The sequence below is a fragment of the Periplaneta americana genome, chromosome 4 (genome assembly GCF_040183065.1).
Source record: "Periplaneta americana isolate PAMFEO1 chromosome 4, P.americana_PAMFEO1_priV1, whole genome shotgun sequence".
Taxonomy (NCBI): Eukaryota; Metazoa; Arthropoda; class Insecta; order Blattodea; family Blattidae; genus Periplaneta; species Periplaneta americana.
In genome coordinates, this window is record NC_091120.1 from 144,007,675 (window position 1) to 144,028,318 (window position 20,644).

Sequence of the window (20,644 nt, forward strand, 5' to 3'; positions counted from 1 at the left end):
CAAAGATGTTTGACATTTATACTCTTTATGACGATTGAATGTAGAAAAAAATGAAGTAATATCACAGGTGGCGATGAACTGTATTGTTTTTATTGACAATGAGGACAGATGGCTGATAATTGTAGTCGGAAACTTACCGAACTTGTACGATGTCACCCGATCTCATACACGGGATGAAAACTATAAAAAAAGAAATTGGAGACAAATATCAGATGATCTGAAAATAAATAGGGCTATATTTTATTTTGATGAGATTAATAGTAGTAATTATAACATTTGAAATAATGTATCTATATGTCTTAACAGTTCACATAATTTTAATCAGAACATAGAGTAGAATCCTTTAGAATATCACAAATGGCAAAAAACTGAGGTCTATTCAACCTGAAATAACGCATAAATGTATCATATCCAAATCGAAATCAGTGACTGAAACTCGCCCTTATTTTCGTGAGATAGAATATGATTTTCAGATGTTTCTGGTTTTAATTTTAGGCCTACTTTTTCTTTTCATTAACAAAATATGTTCACATAACTCCATTTCCTCATCATCTGAAGATTCAGATTCAACATAGTAGCGTTAGTACATAATTTGTAAAGTACGACAATATACTTACAGGTTATATATTTAACTACGACGATGTACAGTATGTAAATATATAACCTGTAATATTTCCCCAAAGAGTGATTACTATAATCAGAAAAATACTCTCTGCAGGAAGGCAGTGCATAGATCATAGCGTGGTGTGATCTGTGATAGCGAGAACTCGCTAAGTATGTGGCGGAAGGTTTTATTTTAGTAGGTTATTTTACGACGCTTTATCAACAGCTTAGGTTATTTAGCGTCTGAATGAGATGAAGGTGATAATGCCGGTGAAATGAGTCCGGGGTCCAGCACCGAAAGTTACCCAGCATTTGCTCATCTTGGGTTGAGGGAAACCCCGGAAAAAACCTCAACCGGGTAACTTGCCCCGACCGGGAATCGAACCCGGGCCACCTGGTTTCGCGGCCAGACGCGCTGACTGGAGGAATGTTCTTCGCCTCTTTCTCGCTAGCGAGATCTGTTAAACCTAAGTGTCGTGTGTCGATACTATGCCTCACTGGCTGCAACGTGTGGAGATACTACCCCTTTCCACTGGCTAAACATCAGTGAACGAAAAGTACCATGATTCGTCACCACCTCAATCAACAATATCATAAACATTAATAAAAATCTAAAGAATCAGTTACATAAATACAAGCCATCTAAAACACACAAACAAAACAAACTTAACAAAAATAAATTCTCAAGTCTAAGTGAACGTTTCCCAGCTTTTCACGCACAGCAACACAATCTTCATCGCCATCAATTACATCACAGATGAGATTAGTTTCAGACACTGGGGATTAAAAAGAAGCTGTAGTCTAACTACCAGAATAGAGGTTACACATTGATTCTCACAAACGTTTTCCAAGATTTCTGCCTTACTAAATCAAGCTTTTCTCATGCAGTTTGCAATGGTGTGACGATGGATTTCCTTTCCATGTAGCGCTGATATGGATTAAAGGATCCAGAAGAATGACAGATTTAGATTCCCAAATGACAATGTTTTGAAGATATCGCAGACCCCTTTGCTTGCGATAAAAATGTTTAAACGAAATCGCTTGATCTATGGTAGACGTGCTCACACCTATCGTAACAGAGCAGTAACATCGCTGGCGGTTTGTAACATGGATAGATCTACGATGTTTAAAATATAAAATTGACATGGTACAGAAAAGAACATGCACCGACACTACATTTAATGTGACTCAAGATTATCAATGGTAGGAACAGTTTCTTTTTGTTTAAACTGGAGAACGTGTCAAATCCTTAGTATGTGGACTAGAGACTAACAAAACTGCCGCTCTTGCTCGCTGGGTTCGTTGCATTTGTCTTTCCAGTCTCGCCTCGTCATTCTCGTGCGCTTCAAGTCTGCTCATCATTCTCGAAATAGCATTTGGTCGGCGTGGAAAGATTTCGTAACTTTGAATAACATACATCATTGACATAAATAACATTATAAATGTTTAAATGAGGCAAAAAGACAAAACAGAGCAGTGTCTTAGTTATCAAAATGTTCTGGTTCTAGTATATGATATTACCTATTATGTTACATAAATAAAAAAAAAAATCTCGAATAAATTTGCCTTTCTAAGAAAAATAAAACATAACGTTAATATCTTTTTACTTGAGATTGTACACTTGATCTTAAACATATGAAAAGAAAATTCCTAGCCTTTTAATAAGGGCCTAGTAATTAAATAAAACTTGAAGAAAGCATTATTATACACTGAAAGGTAGAGATGATGTTTCAAATAGGCTACTTGATTGTTTATACATATATAATAGTTGCCAAAGTAGCTAAAAGTTCAGTCAGGTATAAACAACTGTGGCGATTCAAGGCTTCTTGACGTTCAGGACTTTGGGAGTGATCAATCTCGGCGTCTCGAAACACTCACAAGCAGTCTTTACGTCAACGACGCGACGTATACAACATTGTCGTGCGGGTTTTTCGCGCTTTGCGGGCGCTGTTAGTCTTGCTTTCTCGATTGTTGTTCATCTCTAATAAAATTGATACGGTACAGAAAGGAAAAAGCACCGACACTACATTTACTGTGACTCAAGATTCTCAATGGTAGGAACATTTCTTTTTGTTTGTACAGGAGAATGTGTCAAATCCTTAGTATGTGGACACACTGTTATAGCAAAATATAACGTTGAGTGACATTACAACGTAAGGCATGCTCATACATAATTGCAGTAGAACCTCTTTTATAATAATGCTGTAGATGAGCGTGTGCAACTAAGAGAACATTTAAAGCAATTCGTCATCAATGAGGTAAGTTGTTTCAGGAAAGTAAAGTACTGTTCTAGATATTTCTCTGCTTATTGTAAATCACAGAAAACAAGAAAACAAAACATACAATAAAATGTATAAAGCAAAATAATAATAACAATTTTTCGTTTTTTTTTAACAATAATACTTACATTACACAAGTCTCTAATTTGAAAAGACAAATTGAAATGAAATTAAATATTACTGTCGGGAAAAAAACATAAAAAAATACATAAAAGAAAACTGTTTTTTTTTTGTAGATAGTATAAATATACTAAACAAATCTAATTTGAAAATACATATTGAAATAAAGTGACAAAATATTATTTTGAATCGCAATAGGACAGTGATTATTAATCTTTTTTGAGTCACGGACCACTTTGAAAATTTGGCGAAAGCTATGAAACCCTCCCTAGAAGAATTAAAAAAAAAAGTGACAAAAATTTTTATTTACGCTTCTGCTTTCACGTTAAAATAATGTAGTGTATATAGGGTAAAAGTTGGTAATATTGTGATGCTAATAATATTATGATAGTTCTTTTTGATAATTTTTTACGATTTTACTGAGCGAGAGGAAGATTGGTTTTTTGCGTCAACGTATTCAGGTAATGTTCGTAGACAAGTTTCTTCTCTCGTTCAGTAAAATTGTAAATAAAATTCTCAAAAAGCACTATCATAATATTATCAGTATCATAATATTACCAATTTTACCCTACATGTCAATTTTTATGTGACCTTCACCGGATCCCTGAAGCCAAACCACGGACCCCCAATGGGTCTATGGAGCCCAGGTTAAGAACCGCGTCACTAGGGCCCAATTATATAAAACTCCCTGCCTAAAGATGAACTTTGATCGAAGATCGGAAAGTGAACTGAGTTCAGATACGTCTTCTATTGTATAAAACTTTTCTGCGATCAAATTACCTTGGTTCAAATGAAAAGGATATGGCAACATCGCATAAACCGGTGAAGTATGTGATGCGCGCGCCACGTTGTACAGGTTTGTTCAGTGTTGCCAATTTAGCGACTTTAATGCATTTTCAATGACAATTTCTTTTAACTTTTATATGGCTTAAATAGGGATTTAGCTACCGTTTTAGCACCCCATAGTGATAAAATTTAATCTTTCTTTGTTGATACTGAGAAATCTAGCGACTTTCCAGCTAATTTTTGGCGACTTTCCGTACACTCTGTTGGAGACACTGGTTTGTTTCGTGCATTGTAAATAATGGCGGACAATAACAAGAAGGTTCATCGTTCTCCAAATTGTTATCATGTTATGGTGTTTGATACTGCTAAACATAATAAAGCTTTATGAAACGACAATTTTCGTTTAGTAATAGTTAACTGAAAATTTATGAATGTACCTATCATTTCCATTAATAATTAATGGTTGTTGTAAACATAATATAATTATAGGTTATGTTATTTGATACTGCTGAACACGATAAAGCCTTATAAAATATAAGAATGTTTGTGTATTTTTAAGGCAATAAATTGAAAAATATATATAAATATAACTACCATATCTATTAATATTAATAACTAGCCTACCCGTGCGCTCCGCTGCACCAGTTAGAAATAAATATAAAGTAATTACATAATTAAAATAGGACATTTGATCCAGGGAACATTAGTGTTTGAAAGAAAGATAAATCGTTTAATATGTTACTTAATTTAAATAATTAATGCGCTATTTTAATCTTACCTGTCCTCAATTCACTCTGTAATAACATTATTGCATTATGTCCATCTAGAGAAACTACACTTTCCAATGGTGAAATAATAATTAATTATATAAATGGTTAATTAGCTTTCGACATTACTTCATACAAACACAGAAACATTCTCTGTAGGCTATGTTTAGTAGCTTTCGTTTGTTGTTGTCCAAGGCCCTCTATAGACGAAGTCATTTGTTTTTATTTCATTTCATCCCCTTAAGATGGCGTTGTTATTGTAATTTTAAAACTCATTTATTTCATTAAATATCAGTCCTATCAAAATTTTGCACAGAATAAAACTTCATCATCATCATCATCCTTCACGAATTAGGCCTCTGTAGACCTGTTTCGGCCCCATCTAGCAGTCTTCTTAAAGGTCTTCCTGGTCGACGATGTCCTCTAGGTTTATATTGCATCATAATTTTTGGGATTCTTGAATTTTCCATTCTTCTTACATGATCTAGCCAATTGAATTTGTATCTGCTGATTTTTTCTTCTACTGACTCTACTTCTAATTGTTCTAAAATTTCTTCATTCCTTTTTCGGTCTAAAAGAGTATATCCTGCTGTCCTCCTCAAAAATTTCATTTCCGTTGCTTTGATTCTGTTCATGTCTTTTTTCTTTAATGACCAAATCTCGCTTCCGTATAAAAGGGTGGGTAATGCTAGTGTATTATATATTTTTATTCCTGTAGATTTTTGTACTAATTTAGCTTTTAATGCATTGTTTATTATTCCTAGAATTTGTGTAAATTTGGTACTTTTCTTGTTCACATCTTTTTCATTTTGATAAGATATTTCACAACCCAGATAATTGAAATTTTGCACTTGTTCGAGGCATTGGTTATTGTGTATTATCGTACTTCTGACTGGGTCTTGTCCTAAAAATGCCATTACTTTTGATTTTTGTGCTGAAATTTCCACCCCAAAATCTTTTAATATTTTATTTAATGTATACAATCCTCTTTGTAAATTATCCTCTGAATTGGAAATTATGACTTGATCATCGGCATAGAGTAAGGTATTTAATGTTAGAGCACTGGTTATTTTGATTCCTGATGTGTAGATTTGGTTCCATTATAAAATAATTTCATTTATATAAATATTAAATAAAGTTGGTGATAGTGGACAACCTTGTCGAACTCCATTATTAACTAATTTTCTTTCGGATATACAGTTATTTATTTTGACACTTATTTTGCTGTCTGTGTAGATTTCTATTATATTTTGCAATAGCAAATTTGGAATATTTTTTTCTTGTAATATGTCGAATAAAAGGTCTCTTCGGACTTTATCAAAAGCTTTCACAAAATCAATAAAAGCTATATGGGTTTCTAAATTAAATTCTCTTCTTTTTTCTAACAATAGTTTCATACTAAATAATGGATCTACACATGATCTTCCTTTTCTAAAGCCATTTTGACACTCCAGAAGGAAAGTTTCAGCATGTTTTTTTTTAATTTTTCATTTAAAATCCTACTAAATATCTTATAACATGTGTTGAGGATACTAATCCCTCTATAGTTTTCAACATTCTGTTTATCTCCTGTTTTATATATGGGAATAATTACACTATTTTTCCATTCTTCCGGTAAAGTCGCAGTCAGATATATTCTGTTTAGAAATCTTAGTAATCTTTCTTGAAATAGATCTCCTGCATATTTATACAATTCTGAATTTAGGTTATCTTCTCCAGGTGATTTACTATTTTTCGTCTTCTTTAATGCTCCTTGTAGTTCTTCTTTGGTAATGCATTGTTCATCTGGGTTTTTTGTGTCCCAGAATTTTGAATCAAAAGTACGATTGTTCCATAAGTCACAGCGGTATAACTGTTTCATCAAATGCAGAGGAAATGCTGCATTACAAGCCTGTCCAGAGGCTAAAAGTGGCAGCCCCACTACTGGACTACCTAACGATAAGGCTGGTAACCTATCTTAGGGAAAATTACATTACTTTCAAGAATAAAACTTATCGGAAATTATTTTTAAAGACACTTTTGTTATGTAACATTTTTCACGAAGATTAATAATAAGGGAGATATTTCGATTTATTTAATTCAAGCCCCCCTTTTAAGTAAAATATTTTGAATGCCATATAGCCTAAATTCTAAGTTATAACGAACTTAATTTATATGCCAATTTTCATATAAATCGGTTCAGCCATTATTGCGTGAAAAGGTAACAAACATCCAGGCAGACAGACAGACAGACGACGACAAACAGACAGACGACGACAGTCATACAAACAAAAATTTCAAAAAAGCGATTTTCGGTTTCAGGGTGGTTAATTATATATGTTAGGACCAATTATTTTTGGAAAATCGAAAATTACCAGAAAAATTTCGGCTACAGATTTATTATTAGTATAGATAATGGTTATTCTACTTGCACAATCTGCCACTCGTATACTTCAAACAGAAAAGAGATTACTGAACTTGGATCATCTAACTTAATCGGAGAAATTTCTTCAGTCAAAGTTGACTTTAGTTTGAGACAAATTAATCTCAGATTAGACTTTATACAACACAAAATTCCAAGTTCAACTAGAACGAGGATCAATTTAACCTCTGATCTAAGATTAAATGGTTTATACAATCGGCCCTAGGAGATTAGCAACTGAGTAGTCGCCACTGAACTCTTTTTGCATCATATTAACAGCAACGCCTGCCCAGTATGTGCCCACGTAACCCAGGACATGCCCGATTCCTGCCCGTCTGACCGCTTATGGTCTATGTCACTCTATGGGCTCAAGCTTGTTAGTTGTAGAGGATCCGGCATGGAAACATAACGGATTTTATGTGTAATTGCAGAGTTGATTTCTATTACATTATTTACTTTATTTTGCAATTTTACATAGCCGTTCATATCATTTTGATTGCACTTATTTCCTTCTATAAAATACACGATCTAGATGCTGTCCATTCCTTCTTACGCATTATTGCAACCTCACCTTCCAATTTTCCATTGCGCGCCGAAACATGTCTCGAGGTATCGCATTAATTTGTTGGTCAATAGCCTCTTTCAGTTCGATTGTGTGAGATCTGTTGACGAACAGTTTCTTATTGAGTTATTCCCAAAGGAAACAACCGAAAATGGAAAGATCTGGTGACCGTGCAGGCCACGAAAAGTCACCGAGCTGAGAAATAACATGCCCTGGAAAAAATTGTCGAAAAACGTGGGCGGACGCTCTTTCTTGCTGGAACCATACTGCAAATTGTTCATACGTTTGCACTAAACATATTAGAAATTTTATAACAGGGGCGCCAAAACATTTTTATGGGGGGGCAGTAACTACATTTAGGACTACAGTCGGCTATATACAGTACCGTTCGCGAGCCAGCGAGCAACATTTTATACTAGAGACAAATTCCTCGAAATACATGTAATTTATATAGGCCTATAGAATAACTTTAAGTAAACATGAAAAATACAAAAATATTGATTTGAAAAAGACAACATTTCCACAGTAGTGACAATACATTTCTTAAGAAACTAGGCGTTAGCAAACACTTTTCCGCATTCAGCAATGGAATTCGAAACTTCGTAACTCGATTCCGTACATTTTTTATTTATTTATTTATTTATTTATTTATATATTTATCTATTTATATATTTATCTAATTGTTTGTTTGTTTGCTTGCTTGCTTGCTTGCTTGCTTGCTTGCTTGCTGGCTGGCTGGCTGGCTGGCTGGCTGGCTGGCTGGCTGGCTGGCTCGCTCGTTCATTCATTCATTCATTCATTCATTCATTCATTCATTTATTTATTTATTTATTTATTTATTTATTTATTTATTTATTTATTTATTTATTTTTGCTTTGAACTTCCACTTTGACGTAAACATTTCTGTGCAGTAAGTTTTGAACAGTTATTTCACCTTCACAGTGCACTATATTCAATAAAATTACGAGGATGTTTCGTCTGGTAATTAATGTCTCTAATGTTATATTCCTTCACGATGTTATAACGTCGTTGCAAACAACACAAATCGCTTATTTTCATGCTCTGCCACTAAATAATTACCTGCCAAGATTTATTATCTTCCTGCATTCACTGTCAATTTTGGGACTTTTCGAAAGCATTTTTACATGTTTCTGATTTGAACACACGACTGAAATGGACTGTATCAAGTGAATAAAGTACCTGATTGAGTGAACAAGGAAAAAGTGTGTACTGTTAAATATAAGATTACGTCATGTAAGGGATGTGGACTTTCCCCATGCGCATGGAAAAATTGTCTACGCGCTCAACATTCGTTTACGAATTTTTATATTCTTATAAATAATCCATGGCGTTACAGCTCACGAAAGGCCAAGCTCGACCAGCCGGCTGCTAACCTCAAAGCCGAAGCAGAAGTGGATGATCATCCAACCAGAATGGAGGTATCGTGTAGCACGATGGGTCCCCAGCAGTTATCGCTGGTTTGCGTAACCAGATTTCACTACCTATCGTAGCTCCTCAAGTGCATCACGATGCTGGGTTGGCACCGGTCCCATACACTGGCCGAAATCTCATAATAAAATTTCTTCCCCCAAGAGGTCTCGAACCAGCACGCATTCCGTAACGCGAGTCCTAGGCAGGATGCCTTAGACCAGTGACCGGCATGTTCCGTGCTCTGTGACGTCATACCACGGAGCCGCCACGCTCTTTGCTCGGCAATCTCTGCATACTGAGCACAGCGAGGAGAGAAGGTTCAACTGAACAGTGGTGGTACGGCGCCTATGCAATGACAGAGCGCGATCCATTCGTCTGAGGTAGTATGGGAACAGCACAATTACAATACATTTGTACGAAAACAAAACTGTACATCCGGATAAATCAATGTAACAAAATATTTTGGTTTGTAATCAAATTTAATATACTTATAATAATATGAAATTCATAATACAGCCAGCTGCAGAAGCGTTCGCATTATGTAAATGAGGCTCCGAAACTGCTATAAATATACAAATATAGAAATAAATAATTTAAACAGTACTACAACACTTTGTCTACTCGGAAACTTGAAAACAGTTCATGTGTTTTAACAGACATTTTCCTACACAATATACAGATTGAAATATATAGGCCCTACCTTGGTCAGTAGTATGCAAAGTATATTTCAACTTTTGAAACACACCATCACTTTGTGTTACTATCGTGCCCAAGCTAAATGCTTTGTCGAGATCAAACTGTGTTATGGAGTGTGGAGGAATGGCGAAGTGTTTGATTTGTGGCAAGCTGTTTCAGCATGTAAAGAAATTCAATATACAATGCCATTATTCTCTATGCCACACAAATGATTATGACAAATATGGGGGAGAATATCGACAAGTACTAGTGCAGCAATTGAAGGATAAATTGTTAAGTGAAGCTAGGGAACACACTGCCAGTGAATCAATGGTAAGCTTAAGGCTTAAGATATAGGATTTCACTAGCCATTGCAAAGAACATGCGTTCTTTTAATGACGGGGAATTTGCCAAGAATGTTGCCATCATGACCGCAGAGTAGCTATTCCCTAGCAAAATACAGGAATGTGATTCCATCAATTTATCTCCAAGAACTGTCGTATCATTGCTGCACTGACGCCACTGCGCTGGTGCTTGTTAACAGTAATACGACTCAACTGCTCGCTCTTCCAAGCTCTTGAGGCCTGACTGGCTCTTACGTCATAACTGCAGCATCTACCGGCCACTGCCTTAGACCATGACGCCATGGCGCGGGACTTTATATTCTTATACTCAAATATAATTAATTATATATCATCCTTAATAGAACATTTTTCAGTTCGTGAATATTCTTAAAGGTCAGCAAGCTCACACTTTTAACAAAATGAAAGCACATTCTCAAGCTACTACGATAGTGAATGATACATAACTCAATCACCTTTCAGCACCAGTACAGCTGACCAGTAGCGGCCGGTGATCGAAATCGTCGGCGAGGCCAGATGCAACTAGTTTAAGTGCCTCCGATAGGAAATGTTTATTTATGATATTAATTATTATTGTTATTATATCATTAATATCATTATTACTGTATTATTATTATTATTATTATTATTATTATTATTATTATTATTATTATTATTAGTCTATTAATGAAAAAGAATAATTTCACTCACCAAATAAGCTGTTATGCTGTGAGTTTCAGTGATTGTTTCAGTGTGATGAAGCAACCCATATTATATGTTGAAATTTCCCTCCCTTTCTTTTCTTTTTATTTATTTATTTATTTATTTTTTGCTTTGACAGCAACAAACAAGGGAAACAGAGAAGTTTATTTTGCACCACATTACCACTTAACCATTTATGTTGCCCATACCAGGATGCAATAGAAACTCGCGATTTAAGATTATCTGTCAAAAAATTGTCAGCGATGTCGTAACAATGAATTAACTACACCAGCATTATTTCTAGCATTTGTTTCTGTTTATATTTTCCCGAAATACATAACAACATTGGCCCAGATTCATGCCCGTGTGCACCATTCTCGATTAAAATTTGACTATGGTTAAGTCGGCACTTGACCATCTTCAAAGCCAATTTGCGGAGTATCAATCTCGATCAAAGTTAAACAAGCGAGTTGATGATGATCAAATTTGATCACGGGTGTGGGACCGATTATCTTGAATTGAACATGGTCAAGTCGAGAAAACCAAAATGGCGGCACGATTTGACGTGCTTCATGAAATTGAAGATGAAATGATGTATCTTGAAAACGCAAATCACTGCGGAAATAATAGAATTGGTGTTATTGTAGAAAGAGTAAGTTTGTAGATGAATAATAAAAATGTTCTTTTTTCTCAAAATAGACTAATGTTTTATATATGTTTCTGCTTTGGAAGATCGGGACTTTACTTGAGGACAAAATATTATTTAGGCCTAATTGTCCAATATTGTTAACATAATAATAAAGTAGTTATTCTATGCCGGTAATAATATAGCAAAACTAAATGACCATTTTGTAGAATGCGAGATTATCACTTATTAGCTATAGATTTGCCGTTTGTAACTATTAGGACCTACATGACGTTTTGGACAATTAGGCTATTTACGCTTGAATTAAGAGAAATTATACGGATACCTTCCTTTCCCTCTTACTCCAAAATTCCAACCTTGTGAACACAAAATAAATGGATAAATTTCAGATACATTCCTTTTCCTCTTACTCCAAAATTCCAACCTTGTGCACACAAAATAAATTGGCACTAAAAACTTCCTTTTCGTATGCATGATGATGCGTATTCGACATGCGCAGACGAATTGCTTTTTTTTTTTTTTTTTTTAATAATTGTCAGTGAGGTATCCGTATACTGAAATTTTCCCAAATAAATTATTGGCACTGAAATGTGTCTTTTCGTAAGCAAGATGATGAGCATTTGTCAAACACATACAAATCTGCTCTTTTTAGTAGCCTATTTCAAAATAATTGTCAGTGAGGTATCCGTATACTGAAATTTTCCAAAATAAATTATTGGCACTGAAATGTGTCTTTTCGTAAGCAAGATGAGCATTCGACAAACACAAATCTGCTCTTTTTAGTAGCCTATTTCAAGATAATTGTCAGTGAGGTATCCGTATACTGAAATTTTCCCAATTATGATCAATAATATAAAATAACCACTGTGTAAATTACGTTACAAATTATGTGGAATTATGTAAACACGTATAACTCATGTGAATTGTGAGGTTAAATCCAACCAGGTAGCCTGCTTTTCTCTTAGAGAACTTCCGTCAGTACTTTTATTCTGTAATATGGATGCATAATTGCTGACGAGTTCTAAAGGAATTCCCACTTCGAACTGTGAGAAGTTCGGTGCTCGTTTCTTTTTTTCTTCCATGATTATTGAAACTTGTTATTTGAAAACTGCGAGGATGTTTGAAAGCACTCCGACAAACAAAAACGAAGCGATAATTGACAGAGTGCGTTCGTTCGCTGTTTTATACGCGGTAACCTATTGCACAGATGATTCTTCTCAAGCGAGCGTACAGTCAGCTGACGGTACTGAGTTAATCGAGGTGCACCGCATCTGTAACTTGATCATTGTCAAGAATTAACCATGTTTCCGTGATTGCTGATAAACGGACTAGATGATCGAGAATGGTGCACACGGCCATCACTACTGTACTACGAAGTACAATAGTACAACACTCTCGCTTAAGTCATAAACTGAGACTTAAGGGGAGAGAACATTGTGGGTCTCTGCCTGCCAAAGAGCGGGAATTTTTGTTATTTATGGCCTATTCAGGAAGACAAGTCACCATTGCTATTCCCACCCCATTCTACCCTTGAGGCCGGTCCATGGATGGGAGGAGTGAAACCTGACCAGGCCACGAGGGCACACGAATTGTGCATCAGCTACAGACGAATTGTGCCTCAGCTACAAGCGCTCAAAGCGCGCGAAAAGGCACGAAACGGAGAAACCAGACCCGGCACGAGCGATCCTGGCCTCAGGAACAAATTTTACTGTGAAACAGATCTATATACATTACAAGCCAGACCCAGTACGAGCGATCCTGGCCTCAGGAACAAATTTTACTGTAAAACAGATCTATATACATCACAAGTCAGACCCAATACGAGCGATCCTGGCCTCAGGAACAAATTTTACTACAAAACATGTCTATATACATCACAAAGTTTTCAAATGCTTCTACAGCGATATATGCTTCATTCAAATAACTAATACATTATATAAAAACACAAAATTTGACTTCAGTTAAGCCAAGTGACTGAGGCCCGGCCTCACTTGCCTCAGTTAATCAGTCGCCACTGCAGATGAGGCAGATTTGCAGGAACAATTATATTGCAGACACCTTCGAAAACAGTGAAGGCGTAGGAAAATGTTATAGACAGTACGACATGAGGCAGAGCTAGGATTTATATGTAGTAAGAATTAAGAATGACGCCGAGTATAGTTGAGTCGATGTGATGCCGGTTAAGAAGGTTTTAAGTCTGGTTGACAAGGGTAGGCGGAAACTCCACACTTTGATCCGGAAACTGCACACCGCTTTTCGAGGGACCCACTAATCCTACACGGATACTGCACACTGATTCACAAGGGTTTTACTAATCTTACCCGGAAACTGCACAATTTACAAAATATGTTTCTTTTGCATTTGGCTGATTTTACATTGAAACTTCGGTTACTTTCTTCATTACTTTTAAATTCAATAATGTAAGTCTCAGTTTGTATGTCCAAAAGTTGATTCACGAATTTATACAATGAAAGATTACTGCTGTAAAAACTGAAATTGAAATGCTTGTGAAATGATTCACAGCCATTTGTTGTGCGAGAGATCGATGCAGTCAGGGGTGTCCATACAGTAGGAGAGAAAATTGCATCTTCGGAAATGTACGTTTCTAGTAAATAATCTGCAAGTTTCTCAAGTCTAGTACCTATCGGTTTTACCTCAATCAGTTCCTTAGCGAAGAAATCCCCAACTTCTTGTCATTGAAAAGAACGAAATCTTCGCTTCGTTTAGTAATAAAGTATAAATGACTCAGTCTGTCATGAACTTCGGGTTGCGATTTAGGTAGAATAGGTTGAAGTTTCCTCCACGAGTTGTATAAGTTATTTTTTATTCGAGATATGTCACGCACTTTTAGGTTTTCTGTGGGCAAGATTTGACAAACAGCATGAAATATTTTTGATGACTTACTATTAACAACATCGAAGCCTTTTCTTTTCGTAGCTGCATTAATATACTAATGTCCACCACATGTTATGCCCACCGCGTTCTCTAATAACTTCCATATTGTTCAGCAAGCTACAGTATACATTTTCGTATTGCATTTTCTAACACAACACCTCCACATTACTTCATAGTTTTTCAATTCCTTGGCTTTATCAAATTTACAGCCGTCATATACCAGTACTAAATTACCCCGTTCACTTTCAGATGTAAACAGACGCCCCATTTCGAACAAAATTAAAACAGTTTGGTAAATTAAAACTATCTATATTATTGGCAAAGCAGGTAGAAAATATTTTGGTGTGCAGTTTCCATATGGCAGTAATCCAGGTAGAAAATGTTGGTGTGCAGTTCCTATATGACCAAAATCTAGGTAGAAAATTTTGGTGTGCAGTTTCCGATGCCCGGGTTGACAAGACTCGAAATGCAAGAAAAGGCACAAGGACTAGACGATGCAACTTTTAAACCCCTCGCTGTTTTGTAAGTGGTGGTTAAGAGTTTAAAGACCCTTAGCGCTAACTAATGGAAATTCTGAATGACAAGAATGGCAAGTATAAGGAGTGGGAGTATGGCTTGCATGTTTATAAACTATACCGACTAAAAATATTAGCTCTTACTACATACGAATCCTAGCTCTAGAGATGACAATACTTATTGCAGGCAATATTTTAACCACTTTGAATTTTATTAGTAATTATTTTACAATGATTTAAGAGAGCACTTTTGCTGGCAGTTCCCACACTAGCATGCACACTAAGGAAAACGTTACTTAGCTGACATAATTACTTTATACCTGCCAAACCACGGCAAGGCATACGGTTGCCTCGGCGAATAGGAATTACAAAGAATGGACACTGAGCGCTACGTTAGAGTGTAATTCCAATTTCAAACACTAGAGGGTAGGGTAATTGAGCACCCGCGAATGGTGGAACAGCAGTCACAGAAATATTAATACTATTTTTAATTTAATAAACAATTATTATTTTGAAAAGACGTTTTAATATAATAATGGATAATATAATTTCGGAAGTGCAAAATGAATCCAGAAAAGGAAGATCATGTTCTGATTGTATATTCAGTTAATCAGATAATTGAAAAACATGTTCCGCCTTTTATGGCATTTGTAGATTTCGAGAAGGCATTTGACAAAGTAAATAGAAACAAATTATGGAATATTATGAAACAGAAGTGTGTGCCCCAACATTTGATAACTGCAATAAGAAGTTTATATGTATAAAATAAGATCATGATAGAAACTGGAAAGAAAACCGATGTAATGGTAACCATAAACAGAGGAGTAAGACGAGGGTGTCCACTTTCACCGTCACTTTTTAATATAGATATTGACGATGCTATATCCAATTGGCAGACGAAATTAGATTTACATTTTATAATTAGAAATAGACATCTAGGTACTTTACTTTTTGCAGATGATCAGTTCTCATTTCTAGCTCAGAAGATGGATTACAAAAAGATCTGGATATATTAAATAATACTGTCCAGGAATATAACTTAACAATACTTACAAACAAAACTAAAATATTAGCTTTCAACAGATCAAATACATAAGGGCCAATATCATCATAGAAGAAAAAATCGTTGAAAAAGTCAATTGCTTTAACTATCTTGGTTGCAATATCTCTGATTTTAAAAATGAAGGCATTTTAAATAAAATTAATAAATCTAACTATGTTTGTGGTACTATAAAGAGAACTCTAAAAAATACTAAAGAGAAACTAAATTAAAGTTTAAAAAGTGATGGCAGTTCCTATATTATTATATGGCTGTGAATTTTGGACTTTAACCAAAAAAAAAAGAACAAATGATTGAAACAGCTGAATTGAAATTTTTAAGAATTATTGCTGGATATAGTCTAACCTACTATATAAAAAATAAGCGAAGATATTCGAAATGAATTCAATATCTTTAAGTTAACAGACAAAATAAAACAATATACAAACAACTGGAAGGAACATGTCGACAGAATGAATGATTATCGCATTCCAAAATTAGTCTGAAATTATAAACCGTCAGGTATAAGAAATATTGACAGACCAATAAAAAATGGATACAACTTTTTGACTAAAACCTACGAGATCGGAACGAGCCTTGAACCGTGAAATGATGATAATGATGATGATGATGATGATCATAAACATAATCATTATTTGTACATACGTGAAGTATTTGTACATAAATTGTCTGTCTGTCTATCCATTTATTTATGTATTTACTGAATAGAGTCTTTGTGGCAAACGTCTCTAAACATGAGACTAAATAGACCTAAAACAAATCAATGTAATCAGTCATGGTGTAATTCTAAACTACCTAACTACCGGGGTATTACCTTTCACATGAATGGAATTCTCTGTAATGGGTAATGACAATGAGTAATGACAAGGCTTAGTATTCCAGCTATCTAAAGACTGAAGTTAAAGACACATTGGATATACAGGGTGTTTAAAAAATACGGGGCATAATTTCAGGTATGTATTTCCCACATGTAGACAATCAAAATAGTTCATTACAACATGTGTCCGGAAATGCTTCATTTCCGAGTTATGGCCTTCACAACATTGAAATTCACCGGAACGTTTTTCTTTCCGCAGGTCGTTGTCATTACAGAAGACGTTCAAAATGTCCACCTCCTGCTTGAATACACACCTCACATCGATGTCTCATTGACCTGCGAACACGATCCCAAACTCCAGGAGTATTGCGTATGTCCTCAGAACATGCCACAATTCGATTCCGAAGGGATTCCAAATCAGGCACCGGAGACGAATAAACCAATGATTTTAAATGACCCCACAAGTAGAAATCGAGAGGGTTCAGATCAGGTGAGCGTGGAGGCCAAGCAATTGGGCCATCTCTACCTATCCATCGATCAGGAAACCTTCGATCCAAGTACCGGCGAGCCGTAAGACTGAAGTGTGCAGGAGCGCCATCATGCAAGAAGTGAATGTGTTGACGATTGATCAGTGGAGTGTCTTCTAAAACATGAGGTATGGTGTTTTCCAGGAAGTTTGTGTACGCCTGCCCCGTAAGTCTGTTTACAAGTACATGGGGTCCAACTAATCGATCACCAATGATACCGGCCCACATGTTGAGGGAGAACCGCACCTGGTGATGAGATGGAACAGTTGCACGTGGGTTTTCATATGCCCATACATGCTGATTGTGGAAATTTGTTATGCCATCTCATGTGAACTGTGCTTCATCTGTAAATAATACTAAGGCAGGAAAGTTCGGATTTACACCACACTGCTGCAAGAACCACTGACAGAACCTAACTCGTGCAGGGTAATCTGCTGGTGACAGGGCCTGTACACGTTGCAAATGATAAGGATACAATTGATACTCTTTCAACAGTCTCCAGACAGTCGTATGAGGAACATTGACTTGCAACGCTACCTTTCGTGTGCTGATAGAAGGAGTCATGTTCACAGCCTCCAGAATCTCCATCTCCTTCTGTACTTCTGGAGTTGTAGATCTTGGTCGTCCCCTTCCCAAACCAGGAGAGTTAAATTTTCCATACTCGTACAGACGGTAATGGAGACGTACAAATGTCTTCCGATCTGGACACTGTCGCTGTGGGTACCTCTCCTGGTACAAACGACGAGCCAGCGCAGCACTGGCGTCCGCCTTACCGTACATGAAGTGTATCTCTGCCAGCTATTGATTTGAATACATGTCGCACAGTCTAACGTCTACACAACACTGAATGTAACCTTCGCCTCGGAATGAACTGTCAGAGTGCCCTCTTAATGTCTCCTTTGACGGCAACGACCTGCGGAAAGAAAAACGTTCCGATGAATTTCAATGTTGTGAAGGCCATAACTCGGAAATAAAGCATTTCCGGACACATGTTGTAATGAACTATTTTGATTGTCTACATGTGGAAAATACATACCTGAAATTATGCCCCGTATTTTTAAACACTCTGTATAGTACGCCGAACACAGGTAATGCAACAAGTCGTCGCTGCGTGTTCGTGGAGTACAGTCAACTCCCGACATTCTGAAGATATACTAGTAACATATGCTTGAGCCGTGATGTTCATTTTTGTCGTGATAACGTGCATTCGTAAGTTACGGAACTTGACCGAATGCGGATGTCACTAGAAATGATTTTATATTGCAAGAAATTCTTTCAATAGCACATGACGTTATTGGTGCATGATGTAGTACAACATATTGTCTGATATTTTTTCGCGTTTCATTAGGATTTTACATGTTGTTCTTCCCTGATATCTCACTAATTTTATACGAACCTTTCTAGAAATTTCCTAAAATGTAGATTATTTATTAACTGGAATGTTGGCACTGAACACCATGGTAGGCTACACAACTCCATGCTAAACGTCGAGTTAATATCCTCATAATTTTCAGATTTTGACGGTACAGATTTTGGAATACGTTCAACATACTTTCTGTGCCTTTTGGTATTGGAGTGTCTTTCAGTGCACTTTTTCTTTGTCACACTTTTACGTTCATTTTACACAATTTATATGTAATGTTGTCTATATTGACAGTGAAAATATTAGTTCAAATATCCTCAACCATGCCCTGCAATATTACACGCTTGAGCGTCTTACGAAAGGCATTTTACCTCTGCAATGAACCTTCAATCAGGATTTGAGGGAGGTGGGATATGATGGTATGGACTGGATTAATCTTGCTCAGGATAGAGACCTATGGCGGGCAATGAACCTCCGGGTTTCTTAAAAGCCATAAGTAAGTAAGTAAGAGGAAGAGAGCAGAGGATTTGGAATTATTTTGTATACGAACGTACTTATACCTACGCTGTGACGTCACATATACTTTGAATGAGGCAACTTCATTCCAGTTAGCTGGACTGCGGACCCTAGTAATGACATATCATTGATTAGTTGATTACAATTTTATTTCAAACTGACTGACGTAAAGTGTGTGAACTGTTTCATGTAACACTTGCATTATTATCTCGAAACAAGGTCTCACGGAATGAGGGAACAATATGAAATAGTTAAAGAGAAGGCTCCGTCTTGTTCAATTCAAATGCGGAACGTATGAGGGCAGAAATGAAAAGAAACACCATATTTTTATTTCAAATCCAAAACATCCTTACAATTTTACCATGCTCACAATATAAATTACGAACGTCATTAACGTTTTACAGGAATTTCTGAATTCCCTATCACTTTTCATATCGACCATTACAGTACATCCTTTCACACATCTAAGGAAAACCGCATCTCCGCAGCCTGTGACCTACTTACTTCTTTCATATTTGTTTCCATTACGTTTTCCTTCCATTTAATAGGGTGAGCAATATCATTGTTTATGCAACTTTAATCTTTTTAAGTATGTAGGAGAGGAAATGAAATTCAAGAGTCCTAGACCACTCAAAGGCAAATGCTGGCTATGTGACGTTACATTTATGTCCTCAGCATCTCCTGGAGAGGGAGAAGCATTTATAACATAGAACAAATAGGATGGATTAAGGTTAATACGTAGAGCATATTTAAGAACTGGCATTCTTGATTTATTTCAATTACGAGAATGGTATTATATTTTAGAGTGATTTTCGAATTATAAATTTTAACATTCATCACATGTTAATCTATTTTACTCAAGGCACAAAATAAATAATTAAATCATGCTTATTCGTGTGTCAAATTAATCTGTCTTTACTTAAAAGTCACATCCATTTAATATGTTTACCTTAGAGGTAATAATCGAAATAATTATTAATTTCAAATACATTTATGATATCCGATAGCTCTGTGGTAACATGCTTGCTCGCGGATTGTAAAGTTCAGGGTTCCCATATTGTTGAGGAAAGAGTTTTTTGATTAATTATGCAGGTTAATGTCATTTGTCATTATTAATTTTAGTACACGATTTATAAATGGAGGGCCACGTGGATGAAGGGAGTACGCGACAACTTTTTTAAATGTGGATTTTCTCAACGGATGATTGTGGTATTGTCAAGCTAACTTCTGAAACTTACTCCAGCTCTCTAACAGATATTTTTAATGATCTGATAAGTTTCAGAAGTTAGCTTGACACATACCACCTTCATGCATTGAGAAAACCCACATTTAAAACAATAATGTCACATACCTCTTTCATCCAATTAGCCCTTCAAATATTAATCTAACATCAAGAATAGATCAACTTTCATTACATCTTTTCAAATACCTTTCGGATTGCGACAACAATCGAATTAAAATTCAATACCTGAAAAAGCAATCTCGTGTGCAGTGTTGTCAAGTCAGCGGTTTTGTAGCTAAATCTGATGTTTTCAGAACTATGGTCAGCTACAGAATTTTACCGTCCAGCAGAGGGAGACGATATTTTTAATTTTTTTTTTTCTGTAAAGATGTTATTGTTTTTATATGTACTTGCCG